General features: G+C 39.5%; 1 long non-coding RNA gene across 1 annotated transcript; it reads right to left on the bottom strand.

The window, feature by feature from the left end:
- Positions 1-926: 926 nt before the first annotated feature.
- On the bottom strand, positions 927-1,956 carry LOC121783033. Its single transcript, XR_006046507.1, has 2 exons — positions 1,346-1,956; positions 927-1,254 (listed from the first exon to the last, which is right to left on the bottom strand). It is a non-coding gene; the product is annotated as an uncharacterized LOC121783033 (long non-coding RNA).
- Between the last annotated feature and the right edge of the window lie 20,626 nt (positions 1,957-22,582).

Below are 22,582 nucleotides of genomic sequence, written 5' to 3' on the forward strand. Positions count from 1 at the left end.
AAGGGACAGAGGTAGTGACAGTTATTGAATACTTGTTGGCATATAAAGATTCAATGGAGACAGGATCAATGATACTTTCTATGCTTCCTCTTCCAATGGTGCCTCCATTATCGAATTCCATCTGTCCTCTCTCCTTTAGAATGGATTCTGTCCAGTTACGGACAGTTGGGAATCTTCTAACCACCAGTCTTGTTCTGTAGACAACCCTATCTACTTAGCATGCCTGCAAAAACAGATAATAATAAAATGCATTACAATGACTTCACTCTTATTATGATTTTACTTCACTCTTGTTCACAAAACACATCACTCTTATTCTGATTTTACTTCACTCGTGTTCACAAAACACATCACTCTTGTTCTGATTTTTTACTTCACTCTTGTTCACAAAACACATCACTCTTGTTCTGATTTTACTTCACTCTTGTTCACAAAACACATCACTCTTGTTCTGATTGTACTTCACTCTTGTACACAAAACACTTCACTCTTATTCACATTTTACTTCACTCTTGTTCACAAAACACATCACTCTTATTCTGATTTTACTTCACTCATGTATAAAAAACACATCACTCTAACCATGCATTTACTACTTAACCATGTAAAACATCACTCTAAATATGATTTTACTTCACTCTAAGCATGTTTTTACTTCACTATAAAGGAGTGGTTAAAATAAAAAACTCACCAAGAGGAAAGTGATTGGTCCAGTGAATGGGGTGGATTTGTTCTTGAGTTTGCAGCTATCATGTGCTGTGATTAGCGTATCCAGCACGTAGCTGCACCAATTGTACTGCCTCACATTTGAAATGTTTCCAATATCGTCCAAGATACGGCCAAGACATTTTCCGTTGGCAGTTGGTGAGATCAGATGTAATAGCCGAGACCTATATTCTCGAGAAGTATGAAATAAATACTAGAAGTTTGACAAAGAATGAAAGAGTATTTTATTTCTTGAATAAAATAAGTACAATATAAAGAATTTCGGGCTAATAAATGCTTGAAATAAGGTACACACCAACTAGTATTACATGCATACATGTTATAGAAAAGCGAGATTCCAAAGAGAAACTACTCTATTACAACATAAGGAGAAAGAAAAAAAAAACACAAAGGGAAAACTAATATTGGGCCTCTTGTTAGCTTGGGCTTGGCCGAAAAGGGCAAGGAGACCACACGAAAGAGACCGGTCTCTCGGCTCAAACTCCAGCGGCCCGACGAACCGAGAACCATGATTAGCAACCCTTTTCTCTGCCAGAAACAACAAAATAACCAATAAGCAAGTACATCAGCTAAACAAGACAGTTAGATAAGCAAACAAATCAGCTAAGAATGGCAACACCTAAGAGGAAATGGCAACACCGCCTTTCCAATATGGAAAACGAGTCTTGCCTATGAATGGCAAGGCCAACCTTTTCCACAACCTGCGCCTCCAGCACTTCCCCGACGAAGTGAAGGCTGCCACGAGGCAGCGAGGCAGTCCAACCGCTGCAGGGGGTCGGTCACCCTAGATGCAATGGCTGCCACCCACGGCTGTACCTGCCAAAAGAGGCACAATAATGCAGTGAATGCACAACAGAAGGTAAGGCCTAGAGGACTCTGCAATAAGGTTAACAAACTAGAGCTCCACAAGCCACCAAAAATCAGTTAGAGAGAAATCAGGGGCTCAGAGTACATGCTCTGCAGAGCTGCAGAGAGAGAAGCCAGCTCCACAACCTGTGGAGTCCTTTTTCCAGCCAACACTAAGCTTTTGCAGCTTTCAGTTACAAGAAATGTGTATATATATACACATGGTGAGGAGTGAGGGAGATCAAGGCCAGAGTGGGGAGCAGCCAAACAGTTTCAGTGAAGGTAAACTCACTCACTCTCAAGCTCAGATAACAAGTCATACCATCATGTAATTGAGATCCCACATTTAGTAGTAATCACAGCAGTACAGAAACTTAAGCGTGGCATGTTGATGGATCCGCGAATTTCTGATGTTAGTAAATGCTGGTAGAGAATAAAGATCACGACACAGGGATTTACGTGGTTCGATTTACTGAGGTAAATCTACGTCCACGGGAAGAAAAGAGGGCAGAGTTGTATTGCTTGATCTGTTTTTTACAGCTTACAATACAAACTTGCTATTTGATCTTTGATCTCTAGAGAACTTAACAGAACTTAACCCTTTTCTATCTGATCTAAGTTCTATTTATACATTGAACCAAGATCGTGGCATGCAGCACCATTTACTAGGCAGTGGATGTCGTGGAGATCGTGGCGATCTTGCATGGGTCCACTATCCTGCATGAGTTAATGACTGCTTGACACCACTAAATAGATCGTGGGTGTAGTGGAGGTGGAAATCCTGCATGAGTCCACTATCTCCTAGTTCGGTCGAATACTGAGACCGAACTGCTGAATTATTGCCGAGCAGCTTTTGCCGATCTGAGAGTAGAGCTTGATGCCGACCTGAGAGCAGAGTTTGATTGGTTGGCTTTTACCGAGCTGTAGGCTGGGGCCGAACTCTTTGGTTGTGCCGAACTGAACTCTTTAGTCATGCCGGACTGATACTCTTTAGTCATGCCGAACTGATACTCTTTCTTGGGCTTTAGGCTGATGGGCTTTACTGCTGTTGGGCTTGTTTAGTACGTACTCCATCACTACCCCCCCCCGAAAAGCGAAGTGAATCACTTCGGCATTCTGGATAAAGGTACGGGGTAAGTTGATGTTTGTCCTCGGTCTTATGAAGTGAACTCTTCTTTGACCGGACTTGGTTTGTGTCCTAATTTGGCGAGTTTTATCGCTCGGATCGGACTTTCCGTTGTCCTAATTTGGGGATCGGACTTTCCCTTGTCCTAATTCGGCGAGTTTTATCGCGTGAATCGGACTTTTGTTGCAGTTCGTTTCAGACGAAGTGCTTGATTCTTAAGCTGAATTGTGGTCTTGTATCCTCTTTAGAAGCTTGGACTTCACAATCGTTGGCTTATTGCAGTTCGTTTCAGACGAACTGCTTGTTTAAGCTGAATTGTGGTCTTGTATCCTCTTTAGAAGCTTTGACTCACAATCGTTGGCTTGTATATGTTCTAAGAAGGGGATCAGCCTTCGAAGAACAAGATACCTCAGTAACATTTGTAAGAGACGACACGCACAGAGACAGACAAAACACACAGACAAAACGCACAGAGACAAACAAAGACCAAGCAAACCAAAGAAAGCACATTGACCGAACAGGACTCAAGACTGACTGGACTGTCTCTTACAAATGGAACTTTTTGAGGTTGGAAACGTACCATGTTCGGGGTACTTGTGCTCCTGACACGTGAGTCAATTTGTAAGACCCTTTGCCGAGGACTTCTGACACCCGATATGGACCTTCCCATGTGGGTTCGAGTTCGCCCAGCTTTTCTGCTCGGCTTACTTCGTTGTTTCTCAAGACGAGATCTCCCACTTGAAATTGCAGCTTTTTCACCCTTTGGTTATAATACCGGGCTACTTGCTCCTTGTACTTGGCTGCTTTTATGCAGGCCAATTCTCTTCTTTCTTCGGCAAGATCTAGTTCGGCTCTCAGTCCGTCACCATTCCGTCACCATTCATTTCTGAGGAGAAATTGAGTTCGGGGACTGGGTATGCCGATCTCAACCGGAATCACTGCTTCAGTGCCGTACACCATCGAGTTCGGCTCTGGTGTGACTTCGGTCATTTCGCCTGCCTCTGACTCCGGCTGCTGTGATTGCTATGCTTGATGGTGCCGAACTGATTGCTCGGCACTTTTAAGCGCAATCTGCGAACACACTTGCTCTTTTTCGATCACCTCGGATGACCGCTATCCCTCCTTTGGTGGGGAAGGTGTTCGGCGAGGAAGCCTCTGATCGCTATGATCGGGCTTCTTTTTGTCTTCTCTAGATGAGCTGTCTAAAGACCGTTTTCGACGGTCTGCCTCATCGGCACGAGAAAACTTGTCCGCAATGTCCCACATCTCTTGAGCTGTTTGCGGACTGCATTCCACGAGCTTTCTGTAGAGAGCTCCGGGCAGGATTCCATTTTGGAATGCCGAAATGACAAGTAGATCGTTGAGATCATCTACTTGTAGGCATTCCTTGTGGAATCTCGTCATGAAGTCGTTGATCTTTTCGTCGCGACCTTGACGTATAGAAAGCAGCTGAGCCGAAGTAATTCGGGTTTCCGCTTTCTGAAAGAACCTACTGTGGAAAGCATCCATTAGATCTCGGTAGGATCTAATGCTGCCTTGAGGAAGGCTGTCGAACCACCTTCTGGCGTTCCCGATGAGCAGCTCGGGGAACAGCTTGCACATATGGACCTCATTGAGACCCTGGTTCGCCATATTATATTGATAGCATCCCAAGAAGTCATGAGGATCCACTAGCCCGTCATAAGTCATTGACGGTGTCCGGTAGTTCCGCGGCAAAGGAGTTCGGGTGATATCGTCCGAGAACGGAGTCTTTAATGCTCCGTACATGGCGAACCCGACATCTCTTCGGTACGGAGGAGATGGAGTTCTCCTGTGGTTCCGGTACCGAGGAGGAACAGGAACATGTCGGGGTTCAGGATTCTTTCTCCTGGAAGACACGTCACTACTGCGGTAGTGACTTTCATGTCTGGATGAGGAGGGAGAATCCGCCGTTGTCTTCTCCGGCTGTTGGCTCTTCTGCAGGAAGGTTAAGAACTCATCCTGCTTCTCAGCCAAGAACAGCTTGACAGCTTCATTTAAATCGGGCTGCTGGGAAGACTCGGTGCGATCTCTCCTGGAGTGGCTTGTTCCTTCTTCGTGAGAACCGGAGGTAGATGTCTCCCGAGGCCGTTTTTCAGACCTGCGAGCTGGACTAGCTTCCTCACGGTTATCACGAACGGTATTATGGGTGTTATGTGATCTGGTATGCATTTTTTTTGGGGTGGAAAAAGGGTCAAAAATTCGCTTTATCACAAATTTGGTTCTCTGTTTCCCACAGACGGCGCCAGTGATGGTTCCGCGAATTTCTGATGATGATGAATGCAGGAAGAGAATAAAGATCACGACACAGGGATTTACGTGGTTCGATTTACTGAGGTAAATCTACGTCCACGGGAAGAAAAGAGGGCAGAGTTGTATTGCTTGATCTGTTTTTTACAGCTTACAATACAAACTTGCTATTTGATATTTTATCTCTAGAGAGCTTCTTTTGAACCTAACTTTATCTATCTGATCTAGGTTCTATTTATACATTGAACCAAGATCGTGGCATGCAGCACCATTTACTAGGTAGTGGATGTCGTGGAGATCGTGGCGATCTTGCATGGGTCCACCATCCTGCATGAGTTAATGACTGCTTGACACCACTAAATAGATCGTGGGTGTAGTGGAGGTGGAAATCCTGCATGAGTCCACTATCTCCTAGTTCGGTCGAATACTGAGACCGAACTGCTGAATTATTGCCGAGCAGCTTTTGCCGATCTGAGAGTAGAGCTTGATGCCGACCTGAGAGCAGAGTTTGATTGGTTGGCTTTTACCGAGCTGTAGGCTGGGGCCGAACTCTTTGGTTGTGCCGAACTGAACTCTTTAGTCATGCCGGACTGATACTCTTTAGTCATGCCGAACTGATACTCTTTCTTGGGCTTTAGGCTGATGGGCTTTACTGCTGTTGGGCTTGTTTAGTACGTACTCCATCACTACCCCCCCCCGAATTTCTGATCATGATGAATGCAGGAAAACGCAGATCACGACACAGAGATTTACGTGGTTCGATTTACTGAGGTAAATCTACGTCCACGGGAAGAAAAGAGGGCAGAGTTGTATTGCTTGATCTGTTTTCTACAGCTTACAATACAGACTTGCTATTTGATCTTTGATCTCTAGAGAACTTAACAGAACTTAACCCTTTTCTATCTGATCTAAGTTCTATTTATACATTGAACCAAGATCGTGGCATGCAGCACCATTTACTAGGCAGTGGATGTCGTGGAGATCGTGGCGATCTTGCATGGGTCCACTATCCTGCATGAGTTAATGACTGCTTGACACCACTAAATAGATCGTGGGTGTAGTGGAGGTGGAAATCCTGCATGAGTCCACTATCTCCTAGTTCGGTCGAATACTGAGACCGAACTGCTGAATTATTGCCGAGCAGCTTTTGCCGATCTGAGAGTAGAGCTTGATGCCGACCTGAGAGCAGAGTTTGATTGGTTGGCTTTTACCGAGCTGTAGGCTGGGGCCGAACTCTTTGGTTGTGCCGAACTGAACTCTTTAGTCATGCCGGACTGATACTCTTTAGTCATGCCGAACTGATACTCTTTCTTGGGCTTTAGGCTGATGGGCTTTACTGCTGTTGGGCTTGTTTAGTACGTACTCCATCACATGTTATGATCTAGCTATTCTCAATATTGCTCAAACCTTAGTCAAGAACAAGATTTTAGTAGATTCAAGACCTTGTCTTAAAGTAACACCCAGCTCCAAAATCTGTAAGGTGTATAAACTGGAAACAAATACAAAATCACTCAAAGGAGTGCTAGTCCACCAACTACTACTGAAAAAAACGAGAAGTGACTAAAATTTAGTTCAAGTAGAAAGGGGAAGGAATGAGACTTAGCTACGCAAGGTCGGAGAGACGAGGAAGAAGCGGCGCAGGGCGACACGGCGGGCGACGACCCTGCTCGTCAAGCGGCCGGAGATGAGGTGGATAAGCGAGACCACGGTGACTGAATGATTAAGGCGCCGAGGTACATCGATGGGATGGAGCCCCGATTTCGAAACGGGGGAGATAGTCGAGGTCTGATCCGTTTTGGATCGGAGAAGATGGAGGATGTTGCATGCATTACTATAAATACTATAAGTAGCTCATGCATGCAACGTGAGCACGAGACACACATGCAATATTGTGTAGTTAGTGACGTGGCATTAGTAATGAACTGGCATGGACCAATAGGAAGGAGGCAGTGACGTGTTGCTGACCAATGAGAAGGAGGCACGGGGATGGCAGCTCATGCGGAGGAGAAGTGAAGTGAAGATGAGCTAAGAGGCAGAGTATAAATATAGCCGTAGCCGCTCTCTTTTGGTTTGTCGTGAATATTGTGAGTTGTATGTTTGTTAAGCTCCGATCGTGGATCGCGAGCTCCTCTTTGCTTCTATTTCGATTGTAGAACATTATCATTGTTAATGCAATCCATTCTATTGATCATTCAAGTGTTGAGATCTGCGTTTTATCGCTGAGTTCGGCAACGCCGAACTAAGAGAGGAAGACCGAGAAGAGGTCACTGAGCTCGGCAGTGACGAGCTAAGATAGGCCGACCACGAAGAAGTCACTGAGTTCGGCAGTGACGAGCTAAGATAGGTCGATCGCGGCGTAAGATCGTAACAATTGGTATTCAGAGCAATCGATCTCCGGACGTCGGAACGGTGACTCGAGGAGCAGAAATGGAGAAGAAGATGATGGAGATGATGGAGCAGAGAATGCATGAGATGCGAGAAGAGCATGAACGCAAAATTCTGGAATTGACGCAATCAATTGCGGCGATTAACTTGCAAAATCAGAAAAATAAGGAAATGGAAACTGGCGAGGGTAGTAGGGGAGGAAATCGGTATGAAAATGGAACCGATTGGGGAAGATCAACGCGGTATGAATTCCTAAGTTTGATGGTGACGGTTTTGAAGGGTGGATGATGCGAGCTGAATACTTCTTCCAAGTAGCCAAAGTGCCAGAGGAAGAGAAGGTTAGAGTAGCTGCGATCCATTTGGAAGGGAAGGCATTGCTGTGGCATCGAGGTTTTGAGAGCTTACATGGAAATATGGCATACGCTGACTGGCCGTGTTATAGCTCCTCCCTAGCTGCTCGCTTTGGTGCTCACGCATATGAGGATCCATTGGCTGATCTCAGGAACCTCAAACAAAAAGGTACGCTACAAGATTACATGGATAAGTTTGATGAATTATATCCTAGAGCTGGAATTAGAGAGGATCAAGCATTGAGCTTCTTTTTATCTGGTCTAATTGATGAATTGCAAATGCCTGTGCGTATGTTTAGACCTAAGGCATTGTCTGAAGCTTACTCTCTAGCTAAATTGCAAGAGCTTACTGTTAGAGCTTTAGGTGTTAAGGCTAAGGTTAATCAAAACCATGTGCAAGCTAACAGTAGCTACTACTCCAGTAGCAAGCCTATGTCTGTAACTGCTACTAATAAGGTTGGAACCGTGAGTAATTGGAGTGGAGGTAACAAAGAGAGTAACAAGTTTGGAGGAGTGAGAGCTAGCACAAACTTAACTCCTAAGGAAATGGATGAGAAGAGAGCAAGAAAAGAATGCTTTTGGTGCACTGAGAAGTTTACCCCAAACCACCAGTGCAGCAAAAGGAGATCTTATGTGGTTCAGTTACTGGAAGTAGGAGAAGTAGAGAATGGTGAGGTAGAAGAGAAAACTGATGAAGAAGAAGTAGAGGAGATATCTGAGTTACAGCTCTCATTACATGCGGTCTGGGGAAAGGAAGGGCCTCAAGTAATGAGGATTAAGGGCAGATGTCAGAAGAAGATCATAAGAATCTTGATAGACACTGGCAGCACTCATAATTTTTTAAGTGCTAAAGTAGCACAGAAACTTAATTGCAAGCTGCTTCCTGTTACTTCAAAAGCTGTGGAAGTGGCAAATGGGCAAATCCTACAGTGTAATCAGAAGTGTAGCAGATTGGAGTGGGAGATGCAAGGATCTCAGTTTCAAGCAGAAGTTTATCTCATAACCTTAGAAACTTATGATCTCATTTTGGGGGGAGAATGGTTGTCTACCTTGGGTGAGATTCAGTGGAATTTCAATAATCTCAGTATGGTTTTCAAAATTAATGGTGAAGAAGTGAAGCTGCAAGGGGAGAGATGGTCACCAAAAGCTGAACAATTAAATTTCCTGCATATACTGAATCCAGGAGAGGAAGATGTGAATGGAAGGAAACTGAATCAGTGGATACCAGAGGTTGAGATTGATTTAAGCTGTTGCTACGAGCTCAGTGTGGAAGAGATTTGGCCAAGCCTACAATTGATTCTTGAAGAGTATACTGAAATATTTGAGGAGCCTAGAACATTGCCTCCTCAGAGAGAGCATGATCACAAAATAATATTGAAAGATGGTGCTGATGCAGTAAACATGAGGCCTTATAAATATGCTGCACATCAAAAGGATGTAATTGAGACTATGATTGATGAAATGTTGAAGGCTGGAGTTATAAGGCATAGTGAGAGCCCTTTTGCAAGCTCTATTGTGTTAGTTAAGAAGAAAGATTCCACATGGAGGATGTGTGTGGATTATAGAGCTCTAAATGCTATAACTGTTAAAGATAAATATCCCATACCAGTGATAGAAGAGCTGTTGGATGAGTTGGGAAGAGCAGCCTGGTTTTCTAAAATAGATCTCAGATCCGGCTATTGGCAAGTGAGAATGAAGCCTGAGGATATCTATAAGACTGCTTTCAGGACTCACTCAGGGCATTATGAGTTTCTAGTCATGCCATTTGGCTTGACAAATGCTCCAGCTACCTTCCAAAACTTGATGAATACCATCTTTAGAGGTTACTTGAGAAGATTCATATTGGTTTTCTTTGATGATATCCTCATTTACAGTAACAGCCAAGAAGATCATGAACATCATCTAAGGTTGGTTATGGAACTGATGAGAAAGAACAGCTTGCTAGCTAAAAGAAGTAAATGCACTTTTGGGTGTAGAAAAGTAGAATATCTGGGCCATGTTATATCTGATAAGGGGGTCTCCACTGATGAAGGAAAGATAGAGGCAGTTAAGCAGTGGCCTCAACCTAAAAATGTCAAGCAGGTGAGAAGCTTCTTGGGGTTAACTGGATATTACAGAAGGTTTGTGCATAATTATGGAGTGATATCTAGGCCACTGATTGATGTGATCAAGGGAAACTTATTCAGATGGACCCCGGAGGCACAAGAAGCCTTTGAGAAACTTAAATCAGCCATGATTACTGCTCCTGTGCTAGCCTTGCCTGATTTTTTCTAAAGAGTTTATAGTGGAGACTGATGCATCTGGGATTGGGATTGGAGCTGTGTTGATGCAAGATAAGCATCCTATAGCCTTCATCAGCAAGTCTCTATCTCCTAAATATCAGAATTTATCAGTGTATGAAAAGGAATTGTTAGCCATTTTGATGGCCATCAAGAAATGGTGTCACTACTTACAGAGCAAGAAGTTTGTTATCTTAACTGATCATCAAAGTCTTAAGTACTTGATAGAGCAAAAACTGACTACTCCTACTCAACAAGCTTGGATGACTAAGCTAATGCAATTTGAGTATGAGATCAGATATAGAAAGGGCAGTGAGAATTCAGCAGCTGATGCATTATCCAGGGTACCTGAGGTGATGACCTATGCACTGACTTCCCTTGTAATTCCTCTGGAGTTAATTGCAAAGATTAAGGATTCTTGGAAAAAGGATCCTCTGATACAGAAGTTGATAAAAGAGAAACAGCAGAATACAGATCTCCATCCCAAATTCACTTGGATCAATGAAGAGCTAAGAAGAAAAGGGAAGCTGATGGTGGGAAATGACTTGAATTTAAAGGCTCAGATTTTGTCCATCTTCCATGGATCTGCTTTGGCTGGCCATTCTGGAGTATTGGGAACTTTCAAGAGAATATCTGCTATAGTGTATTGGCCAAAATTGAGGAGGGATGTTAAGGAATTTGTCAGAATGTGTATCACTTGCCAGAGATATAAACCAAGTAACACTTCCCCAGCTGGTTTACTACAACCGCTTCCCATACCTGCTGCAATCTTTACAGATATTTCAATGGATTTTATTGAAGCTTTACCAAGTTCTCAAGGCTATGATACTATATTTGTGGTGGTTGATAGGTTGAGTAAATATGCACATTTTATGGCCCTATCTCATCCCTTCACAGCAAAGAAAGTGGCTGAGATATTCATGGATTCAGTTTTTAAGCTCCATGGAATGCCTATGAAGATTGTGAGTGATAGGGGGGCTATTTTTGTGGGGAGTTTCTGGAAGGAATTTATGAGTTTATTAATTGTTGAGCTGCTCTACTCCACGGCCTATCATCCAGAAACTGATGGACAAACCGAGATAGTAAATAAAAGCTTGCAATGCTATCTGCGGTGTGCCATGGGTGAAAAGCCACATACTTGGTCACAATGGTTGGGGTTAGCCGAATATTGGTACAACACTACCTATCATTCTAGTATTCAAATGACTCCTTTTGAAGCACTGTATGGGTTTGAACCCCCCCTGCATGTACCCTATCTGCCAGGTGACTCAAATGTTGAGGCAGTGGATTTAGCTTTGAGAGACAGAGAAGATATGCTTGCTATACTCAAGAGAAATATTCAGAAAACGGCTGACCGAATGAAGAGGCAAGTGGATCAACATCGAACTGATAAAGAGTTTGAAATAGGAGAATGGGTTTGGTTGAAGCTGAGAGAGTATAAGCAGAAATCTATCAGAGGAAAGCATCACAAATTCGAGCCTAAGTACTTTGGGCCTTATCAGGTTCTAGATAGAATTGGTGCAGTGGCATACAAGCTCAATTTACCATCTTCGGCCACAATCCACAACGTGTTCCATGTTTCGCTATTAAGCCGGCTTCTCCACCATCCGGCCCTATCATTGAATTACCGGATGTGTCATATATAAATGATGCCATTCCTCAAGCCATTTTGGATAGGAAAATGGTAAAAAGACAGAATCGTGCAGTAACCAAGTGGCTCATCCATTGGGAAGGGAAGTCACCGGCCGATGCTTCCTGGGAGTTCGCTGATGTAATTCAGGCTCGATTTCCCTGGTTCCTTGAGGACAAGGAACCCTAAGAAGGGGGGTATTGTTGCATGCATTACTATAAATACTATAAGTAGCTCATGCATGCAACGTGAGCACGAGACACACATGCAATATTGTGTAGTTAGTGACGTGGCATTAGTAATGAACTGGCATGGACCAATAGGAAGGAGGCAGTGACGTGTTGCTGACCAATGAGAAGGAGGCACGGGGATGGCAGCTCATGCGGAGGAGAAGTGAAGTGAAGATGAGCTAAGAGGCAGAGTATAAATATAGCCGTAGCCGCTCTCTTTTGGTTTGTCGTGAATATTGTGAGTTGTATGTTTGTTAAGCTCCGATCGTGGATCGCGAGCTCCTCTTTGCTTCTATTTCGATTGTAGAACATTATCATTGTTAATGCAATCCATTCTATTGATCATTCAAGTGTTGAGATCTGCGTTTTATCGCTGAGTCGGCAACGCCGAACTAAGAGAGGAAGACCGAGAAGAGGTCACTGAGCTCGGCAGTGACGAGCTAAGATAGGCCGACCACGAAGAAGTCACTGAGTTCGGCAGTGACGAGCTAAGATAGGTCGATCGCGGCGTAAGATCGTAACAATTGGTATTCAGAGCAATCGATCTCCGGACGTCGGAACGGTGACTCGAGGAGCAGAAATGGAGAAGAAGATGATGGAGATGATGGAGCAGAGAATGCATGAGATGCGAGAAGAGCATGAACGCAAAATTCTGGAATTGACGCAATCAATTGCGGCGATTAACTTGCAAAATCAGAAAAATAAGGAAATGGAAACTGGCGAGGGTAGTAGGGGAGGAAATCGGTATGAAAATGGAACCGATTGGGGAAGATCAACGCGGTATGAATTTCCTAAGTTTGATGGTGACGGTTTTGAAGGGTGGATGATGCGAGCTGAATACTTCTCGAGCTGATTTACAATATCCGGTAAATAACTAAGTGGGACTTTTTAAGTATTTCAAAATACTTAAGATAATCCAGAAATTTATTATACTCGAGAAGTTCGGCAAGACTCCGAATAAATTAAATCATTGATTTAATTAAGGATTTCAGAATTTAAAATTTAGAAAGAAAGAAGAAATAAAGAGCACACGATTAGGCATGCATACATGCAATATAAGTGATTACTTAAGCCTAATTTAAATATATTAATTTTGTAAGGAGCGTCGTCGCTCGACGAGTAATCTCAGGACAAGAAAGCACCCGGTGTGCAAGAGTTTTAAGCAATGAGGTGGGCCTTTCTCTTCTTTCTTTAAAGCGTGTTTTATGTGAAAACATGATTATTTGTATGAGTTGTCATGCCATGTTTTGTTTTGTGATTGCCTATCTGTTAAATCGAATTCGGGTCCTAGTAGGTCAGTAAATCCTACTCGGACTAGTGTACACATAGGGACCGTGAGCTAGCGCCAGGTTGGCCGGCGCAGTGGTCGTGGAATGTGGCCACATTCCCGATTCACGCAGCTGATATGGCATATCATCAGAAGTTTAAATGACTATTTTCAGAAAGAAATAACAGATTTTAGTGACCGTGATAGATTTTCAGTAAAAACCCCGCGTTCACTCAGCTTGGCTGACAACTAAAAGAAAACGGTTTTCGGCATAAGCCCACTGAGTATATCAAGTACTCAGCCCTGCATATTGTTTTCCTTAATGTTGCAGGTTGATCAGTCGAAGCAGAGGAGGGTGTTGGGACAGAAGACCAAATAAGTAGGAAGATAGCTGGTGTAGTATGTCTTCATAATATTACATCTGTCTTGGTACTCTTCAGTTGCGCAAAATTTAGAACTTTCATTTAGCAAAGACAATTTTTTTCATAAACTACTCTGATTCAGTATGATTTGTACCCTCAACACATTTCAGACAAAGTTTCCTTTAAATTAAGCATCTTATGATGAGTTGAGACAGTTTCAGTAAGATTTAGTCGCGATATAGCTACACTTTCTTTGACTAGGGAGATGTGGTCGTGACATCAGAACATTGTCTAACAGAATAAGAAATATTTTCTTAACCACTCACCCACCTTCTAGATCACTATCAAGCTGCTCTTGCAAATCAGCTGGGGTTATTGCTTTGTTCTTCTTAGCCTTGACAATGGTCTTCATCACATCATTCATTTCATGCTTCTTTTCCCTTTTTATCCTCAGCCCTCCTCTTGGCAGTCCCAATGTAGCATACACATCCTCCTCAGTGATGGGTTATGGTTGATCATCAATAAGTTTTATTTTGGAGCAATTGTCATGATTAAAATTTTCAAGTAGTGAAATGCCATGTCAACAGGAATACATCGTATCTTCAAATACACAAGCTGTCCAAAACCCATCTCTTCCAGAGCAGCTATTTGTTTGCAGTTCATTTTCTCAATGGAATCTACCAGAACTTTCACCCCCTATCTTTACGACCAATTTAGGTCTTCTAATTTTACAACTAATATCTTTAACACTCTTCTTTTTATCCCGTTTCTTTCTGGCAAGCATTTTCTTCTTTATCGTTGGTTTGTGACCTCCCACGCTTTGAGGCTGGAAGACATACAAAAAAAGTGGTGAAATTCATGAATACACACTTAATATAGCACAAAATTATTCACTGAGATACTAATAATTAAATATTTCAGTTGTACTATATATTTCAGCTATTTGTTGTGGTCTATCCTCACGCATCTTAGACCATATTTCGGATGCAGCAGCTTCATGGATATGAGAAAAAAAATCAATATAGTTAAAAACGAAAGTGAAATAAGTAAAAAACTTCATCCAACCATTCTTCGATGATACTAGAGCGTTTTCAGTCGTCATATTTCAGAAATTGAATGGTTTTTCCTTCGAAACTGAAGAAGCAAGGGTTTGAATGCGATTCGGAGGGTTTGGATGCGATTCGAAGGATTTGAGTGTGAGAGAAATTGAATTTGAAGCGTCTAGTTCTTGTTTTCTTTCGACGCGCCAATTTTATAATGAAATGACAATTTTGCCCTTATATAAACGAAATATGATGGTTTTATTTGATAAAATGATAGTTTTGTTTGATTAAAATGATACTCTGAGTTGATAAAATGATAGTTTTGCCGGATATAATGATACCCTGAGTTGATAAAATGATAGTTTTGCCGAATAGAATTATACTCTGAGTTGATAAAATGATAATTTTATTGATTTGTAGGTATGTACATTCCTGCATACAATGATACTCTGAGTTGATAAAATGATAGTTTTGCCGGATAGAATGATAGTCTGGGTTGATAAAATGTTGGTTTCATGGGATAAAATGATAGTTTTGTTTGATTAAAATGATACTTCTGTCTGATAAAATGATAGTTTTGACGGATAGAATGATACTCTGATTTGATAAAATAATAGTTTTTCCGAATAGAATTATACTCTGAGTTAATAAAATGATAATTTTATTGATTTGTAGGTATGTACATTCCTGCATACAATGATACTCTGAGTTGATAAAATGATAGTTTTGCCGGATAGAATGATAGTCTGGGTTGATAAAATGATGGTTTCATGGGATAAAATGATAGTTTTGTTTGATTAAAATGATACTTCTGTCTGATAAAATAATAGTTTTGACGGATAGAATGATACTCTGATTTGATAAAATAATAGTTTTTCCGAATAGAATTATACTCTGAGTTAATAAAATGATAATTTTATTGATTTGTAGGTATGTACATTCCTGCATACAATGATACTCTGAGTTGATAAAATGATACTCTTGCCGGATAGAATGATAGTCTGGGTTGATAAAATGATGGTTTCATGGGATAAAATGATAGTTTTGTTTGATTAAAATGACACTTCTGTCTGATAAAATGATAGTTTTGCCGGATATAATGATACTCTGATTTGATAAAATGATAGTTTTGCCAAGTAGAATTATACTCTGAGTTGATAAAATGATAATTTTATTGATTTGTAGGTATGTACATTCCTGCATACAATAATACTCTGAGTTGATAAAATGATAGTTTTGCCGGATAGAATGATAGTCTGAGCTGATAAAATGATGGTTTCATGGGATAAAATGATAGTTTCAGAGTATAAAATGATAGTTTCAGGGGATAAAATGATAATTTCAGAAGGTAAAATGAGAGTTGCACTTGATAAAATGATAGTTTCAGGGGATAAAATGATAGTGTCAGGTGATAAAATGATAGTTTCATGGGACAAAACACATCACTCTTGTTCAGAAAACACTTCACTCTTGTTCACAAAACACATCACTTTTATTATGATTTCACTTCACTCTTATTTGCAAAACAACTATAAATATAACCATGTAAACATAATACAAAGGCCATACGATTTTCATAATCAGTTAACATAAGTGAAACAACTATAATCTAACCACAGAAACTACGGTTTTCATAATCACTTAACATCAGTGAAACAACTATAAATCTAAACACAGAAACTACAGTTTTCATAAATCTAAAACACAGAAACTATCATTTTATAATCTGAAACTATCATTTTACCTTCTGAAACTATCATTTTATCCCCTGAAACCATCATTTTATCAAGTGCAACTATCATTTTACCTTCTGAAAACTATCATTTTATCCCACAAAATGTCATTTTATACACAAAAAATACCTATCATTTTATCTGCTAAAAGTATAATTTTATCGCCTGAAAGTGTCATTTTATATCAAATGGCTTCAATCTGGCTTCTCATTGAATCTACCACAATTTCTTGAATCATGACGACCCATCTCATGACATTTACCACACCGTCGTAGAGGCTTATTTGCTTTCCTTATTGCACTCTCCCTCTTTGATACTTTGTCACTAGCTGATCCTTTGGTTCTAACAACATCTGGAGGATGTACATCAATTACATCAGGTTACTGCCATTCCATAAAATTCCTCAACCATCTTTTTCTTTTCAATGACTGAAGGTATTGCACATTTTCCAAATATATGCTCTTCCAAATCATCAAGACCAGCACATAACAAAGACAGATGATCATACTTCCCTCGGACTTTTGGACTAATCGATAAAAGTTGGAGAACAACTTTTTCTTAACTTCCTGCTTTTCATCCAAATTTACAAGGTAAAAGATAACATTATTACAATAAATACTATCATTTATCTGACTGAAAAATAGAGTTTTTACAAATAAGGTTAAAAATGGAGCACACGTTCAAATGGTTGTATCTCCTCAGATGGTAGACCATGAGCTTCCTTTAGTAAAGAGCTCTTCAACCACCTTCGACCAAAATATTTTCTCAGGAATGAGATTAGCAGACTTATTCTTCAACAAACAAAATATATGACAGCATAACAAACCAATTCTGGAAAACTTATTACAACTACAATCGAATGTGTCTTGCTTACAATCATACTTAACATCCCATGTTCTACCATATTGGTCCTTGACCTTATGCATCTTGATGTTATCCTCAACAGTTATCAAAACAATCTCACATACCATACTTATGTCCTGTTGTACATGTTTGAAAATAGAATCAGTGTAGATTGTAGATGCATGCTTCTCAATAGGCAATTGATTGACAAATCGGGAATAGTTTAGTAATCCAAGTAGTTCAATCGTGAATTGACATTCCTTTAATCTCCCACAGCATAGTTTAAAGAAATTGATGAACTGTACAAGATTTGCATGGAGGCTTTGTGTAGTTTTAAAAAAGCTATTCTCTGATTCAGACATCGATGTAGTCCTAAGAAGCGACCCCATGGGAAATCTCGAAAGTAAGCAGGGAACCCAGAATTCTCTATCTTCAAACATCGATCCAAACCAGTGCATGTCTTCTAATCCATACCATTCCATTATCATTCCATATTATATCAAACTCATCAGGCTCTAACAAATTAGACCAAACACATGCATTCAACTCTTTTTTGAATCTTCATTACCAAGAAAGGATTTGGGCAACTTATCTGACACCTTAACCATAATATGCCACATGCACCATCGGTGCCTTGTTTGTAAAAGTACTTGTTGAACAGCAAGTTTCATCCCCCAATCTTGATCAGTGATAATCAATTTGGGTGCTACCCCTATACATCGAACAAAACAGCCAAACAACCAAGCATATGAGTCTCTACCTTCACTTGATAACAATCCAGCTCCAAATGTAACTGCTCTGGAATGGTTATCTTTTCCAGTGAATGGAGCAAAAATCATGCAATACCTTCAGAACATAACATTAAAATGAATTATATTTTCATACATACAGAAAAGTATCATTTTATTAGCTAAGAATATCATGTTATCAGCCGAAAGTATCATTTTATGTCTTTTAGCAACAAAGTTAATATGCCTGTTAGTGTTGTATGTTGAGTCAAATGAAATTACATCTCCAAACATATGATAATTTCATCTTGAAATAGCATCAGCCTAGAAGAGTTTAGTTAACTTTCCATGAGATCCTATCTCAATTTCATAATAGAAGGCATCAGATGATTCCTTTTGAGAATGCATATAATCAAAAATCATTTGAGCATCTGAACCATCAATGTTGGACATAATATCGCGATAACCATTTCTAATATCAATAATATCACATCCGACATTTTTAGGTCCACCCATTATCTCCTTCAGAAGTTTGAATGTGAGTGTGGGACCAATATTACACCTGCCACAATCCTCCATAAACCTCCGATGGATAGGATCCAGACTGCGATTGGCCGTCATAAAATGCCTATGCTCATCCGCAACCATTAAGTGATTATGATACTCAACAAACTGATAAACCTCATACCCTTTGCTCATGCCTTCTGAAAAATATCTCAAGTTGAGCTTAGCAAGACATTCACACCTAAATGACCGACACCTACGCTTCTTAACAGACACTTCAGTTGATTTGGATGCATCACCAGGTAAAAATTCTTAGAGCCTTGTCTACTGCAAGCCAAATACTGCCACTTAATAATACCATGAACTGATTTGTTGCCCAGTTTACGAATGCCAAAACCAACTAAACGAGCATAATGTTCATTGAAATCAAATGCTTCTACTAATGTATTGAATTTCATACCAATCATTGGCTTCAAAGCATCATCACAAACAGGAATGTACATACCTACAAATCAGTAAAACTATCATTTTATCAACTCAGAGTATCATTTTATCGGGCAAAACTATCATTTTATTTATGCAGTAAACCTAACATTTATAAGCCAAAAGTATCATTTTATCAACTCAGACTATCATTCTATCCGGCAAAAGTATCATTTTATCAACTTAGAGTATCATTCTATCCGGCAAAACTATCATTTTATCAACTTAGAGTATCATTCTATCGGCAAAAGTATCATTTTATCAACTCAGAGTATCATTCTATGAAGCAAAACTATCATTTTATGCAGTACACCCAACAGTTATAAGCCAAAAGTATCATCTTAACTACCAATCATTGGTTTCAAAGCATCATCACAAACAGGAATGTACATACCTACAAATTAGTAAAAGTATCATTTTATCAACTCAGAGTATCATTCTATGCGGCAAAACTATCATTTTATCAACTCAGAGTATCATTCTATTAGGCAAAACTATCATTTTATCAACTCAGAGTATCATTCTATCCGGCAAAACTATCATTTTATTAACTCAGAGTATCATTCTATCCGGCAAAACTATCATTTTATTAACTCAGAGTATCATTCTATCCAGCTAAACTATCTTTTTATCAACTCAGAGTATCATTCTATCCGGCAAAACTATCATTTTATACAGTACACCTAACATTTATAAGCCAAAAGTATCATCTTAACACTACATAATATAATTAAATATGAAGTTCAATACATCAGAAACATAAACCAATTGACAGCTAATATTATTCTAAAATCAAATTCAATACATGAAGCAAAACAATAATAAATTAAAATATGAACACAATCAATAAGCTAAATAATAGATGATGATTGTTACCTTCGTTATTTGCTCCAGACTCCACGAAGCGAATTCTGACAACAATTGAACAGGTAATCAATAAAAATAAGAACGCAAAATTGAAAACATCACACCGATCACAATTCATAATTATGCGAGAAATATGAAAACAAAATCTGGAGATTATGGAATAATGAACCAAATCGGATTCAAATCTGGGAACAAAATCGATGAGAAGAGGAATATGGAAACAAAATCGCTAAGAAAGAGGAGAGAATCGAATTGAGAGAGAATGAAAGAATGGAGCGAAATTCAGAAATTAAATGAGGGAAATGACATATTTATCCTTTGCGCCTTGTATAGAATGCTGGGGGAGGGGGGTGGTGTAGTGTGGGGGAAGCACTGTCGCGTTGTATAGAATGCTGCAGAATAATATACAGTGCATATGGATAATTTTGATATGATTAATATACATAAATATTTTAATCTAAAATCCCAAAATTTGGAGAGTACTAAACTTGCTTGTTGTATTGTGACTATTGTCCACATTATTAATTAGAGGTAATGAGTTGTGGAAAACGTTTTCGACGAATGAAATAACAGTACTTTTAAGAAATGAAAGGAATAATACTTATCTTCAATTTTTGATTTGGAGATTTTAGCTTGTTAATAAAATCGCAACAAATTGAAAGTTGCATTGAAAGCTAATATTATCATATAAAATGATAGTTTCAGAAGGTAAAATGATAGTTGCACTTGATAAAATCATAGTTTCAAGGGATAAAAATGATAGTTTCAGAAGGTAAAATGATAGTTGCACTTAATAAAATGATGGTTTCAGGGGATAAAATGATAGTTTCAGTGGATAAAATGATAGATTCAAATGATAAAATGATAGTTTCAAATGATAAAATGATACTTTTGCATAAAATGATAAAATGATAGTTTCAGTGGATAAAATGATAGTTTGAAATGATAAAATGATAGTTTCAAATGATACTTCACTCTTTTTCACAAAACACATCACTATTATTCAGAAAACACTTCACTATTGTTCACAAAACACATGACTCTTATTCTGATTTTACTTCACTCTTGTTCACAAAACAGCAAAGTCCAACAGCAATAACAAGGAACTATATTTATGGGTTCTTAGCACGGCTGAGACGCATGAGAATATCTGGTTTACTTTTTTTGTTGTGCTTATGGATTTAAATAGGCTTAATCTGTTTGTTGTTTAACAAAATTAGTCATTATTACATATGCTTATCATCTCTCTGATTAGTGTATTATGTTCTGTAATCATTCATTACTTGGAATATATTATGTGCGTTATTTGGTTGATAGAGTGCATAATATACCTTGTAGGTTATTGTAAGTTGTAGTTATCAAACTATACTTGTTTACAGCTGTGCATTATTTGAGGTAGTTACTGCATTATGTAGATGCTAAAGTCTTTATATACATTATTTGAGTTAGTTACTGCATTATTTGTACGCCATAGTAGCATCGTTGTCTTTGTTTGCGAAGCAAATCATTCAACATTAGATATGTTTACTAATTTGATTAGAATTGCATTAATTATCTGTAATCAGACATTATTAGAAGTATATTATGCATTTTTAGTATATTTAGCAATTTGAGTCATATTCTGTCTAAACCAAAATTCATTTAAAGGGGAATACATAATTTCAGTAATTGGATTTGACAAAGCATTATGTACCCTGTTGTTTAAATTATGTGTAATATTGATATGCAGGGATGCGATTGTGTACGAGGACAACTACAAACAAACCGTGCAAAGTGAGTTCCTTTCGTTGGCACCTTTCAAGGCTGTCAGCCCGGTAATTATAGACACTTGGTGCTCTTACTTGAATAACATGGAGAAGCTGAAGGCACCGGATACAGCATCCAGACTATTATTCTCCACAAGGACATGTGTGAGTGACTCTTTTATGTATGCTAATTACCAAATGGATGTTCAATAGCAGCGTAACCACATGAATTACAAACCAACAATGCAGGCACAATCATTGCTAGACACACCTTCAGGATGGGATGAAGATAGACAATCTGCTTCCTTCTGGACCATCCTTTTCGAGGAAGCACTTGGAGCGGGATACATTCACTGGGAAAAGCACGATATGGCAGTATGATTGTGAACTTATGTGTCTGAGAATCAATTATATAGTACAACATTCAATACCATTTAATGTTCTCTTCATTGTGTAGTTCTTCTTCCCAATTTGGGGTGAGAGACATCTGTACGTGGCATGTTTTGATGTGCTGGATGGTAAGATGAATATAATAGACCACACCCTGGCAGAACCTCACGCATCATTCAACGATAAATATGGGAACACACCCTATATGCTGGTACATACTGCGACTACTCTGTTTATTTTGATCATACTACATAAAATTAATATTATGTTGATGTGGTACACTTTTCACATTTATTGTAGAGAAAGTACATGGCTGATGCAATGGATAAGTGCAACGAATCAAGAATGGCCAATCTGATACGAAGCTGCACTACGCATGTAGTGACAATGCCGTGGAGGAACAACGTGGTGACAATGGAGAATGGTATGTACGTCGTGCGCCACATGGAAACATACTTTGGAGAGAAAGAGAAGGATTGGGATTGCGGGCTGACCGCAAAGGGAACAAAAAACCTAGAGATGTTTAGAATCAAGTTTGCAAGGACGCTACTTACCTGTCCGCACAACACCCGAGGTGCCGCAAACCAATCTAAGGCAACGAAGTATTGGAGGGATAAACCTGCCAAGTTCAATTTCGAACAGTGGTCGAGATTTATGTGTTGTAATGAGTGATGGTTTCAGATATAGGTTGATGGAGCCTACTGACTTGATTGCTTGCTAGGGTGGCTTTGCACTTTATAACTTAACTTTTTTAGAACTTTTTACAATCTTGATTAT

Source organism: Salvia splendens, chromosome 20 (genome assembly GCF_004379255.2).
Source record: "Salvia splendens isolate huo1 chromosome 20, SspV2, whole genome shotgun sequence".
NCBI classification, from domain to species: domain Eukaryota; kingdom Viridiplantae; phylum Streptophyta; class Magnoliopsida; order Lamiales; family Lamiaceae; genus Salvia; species Salvia splendens.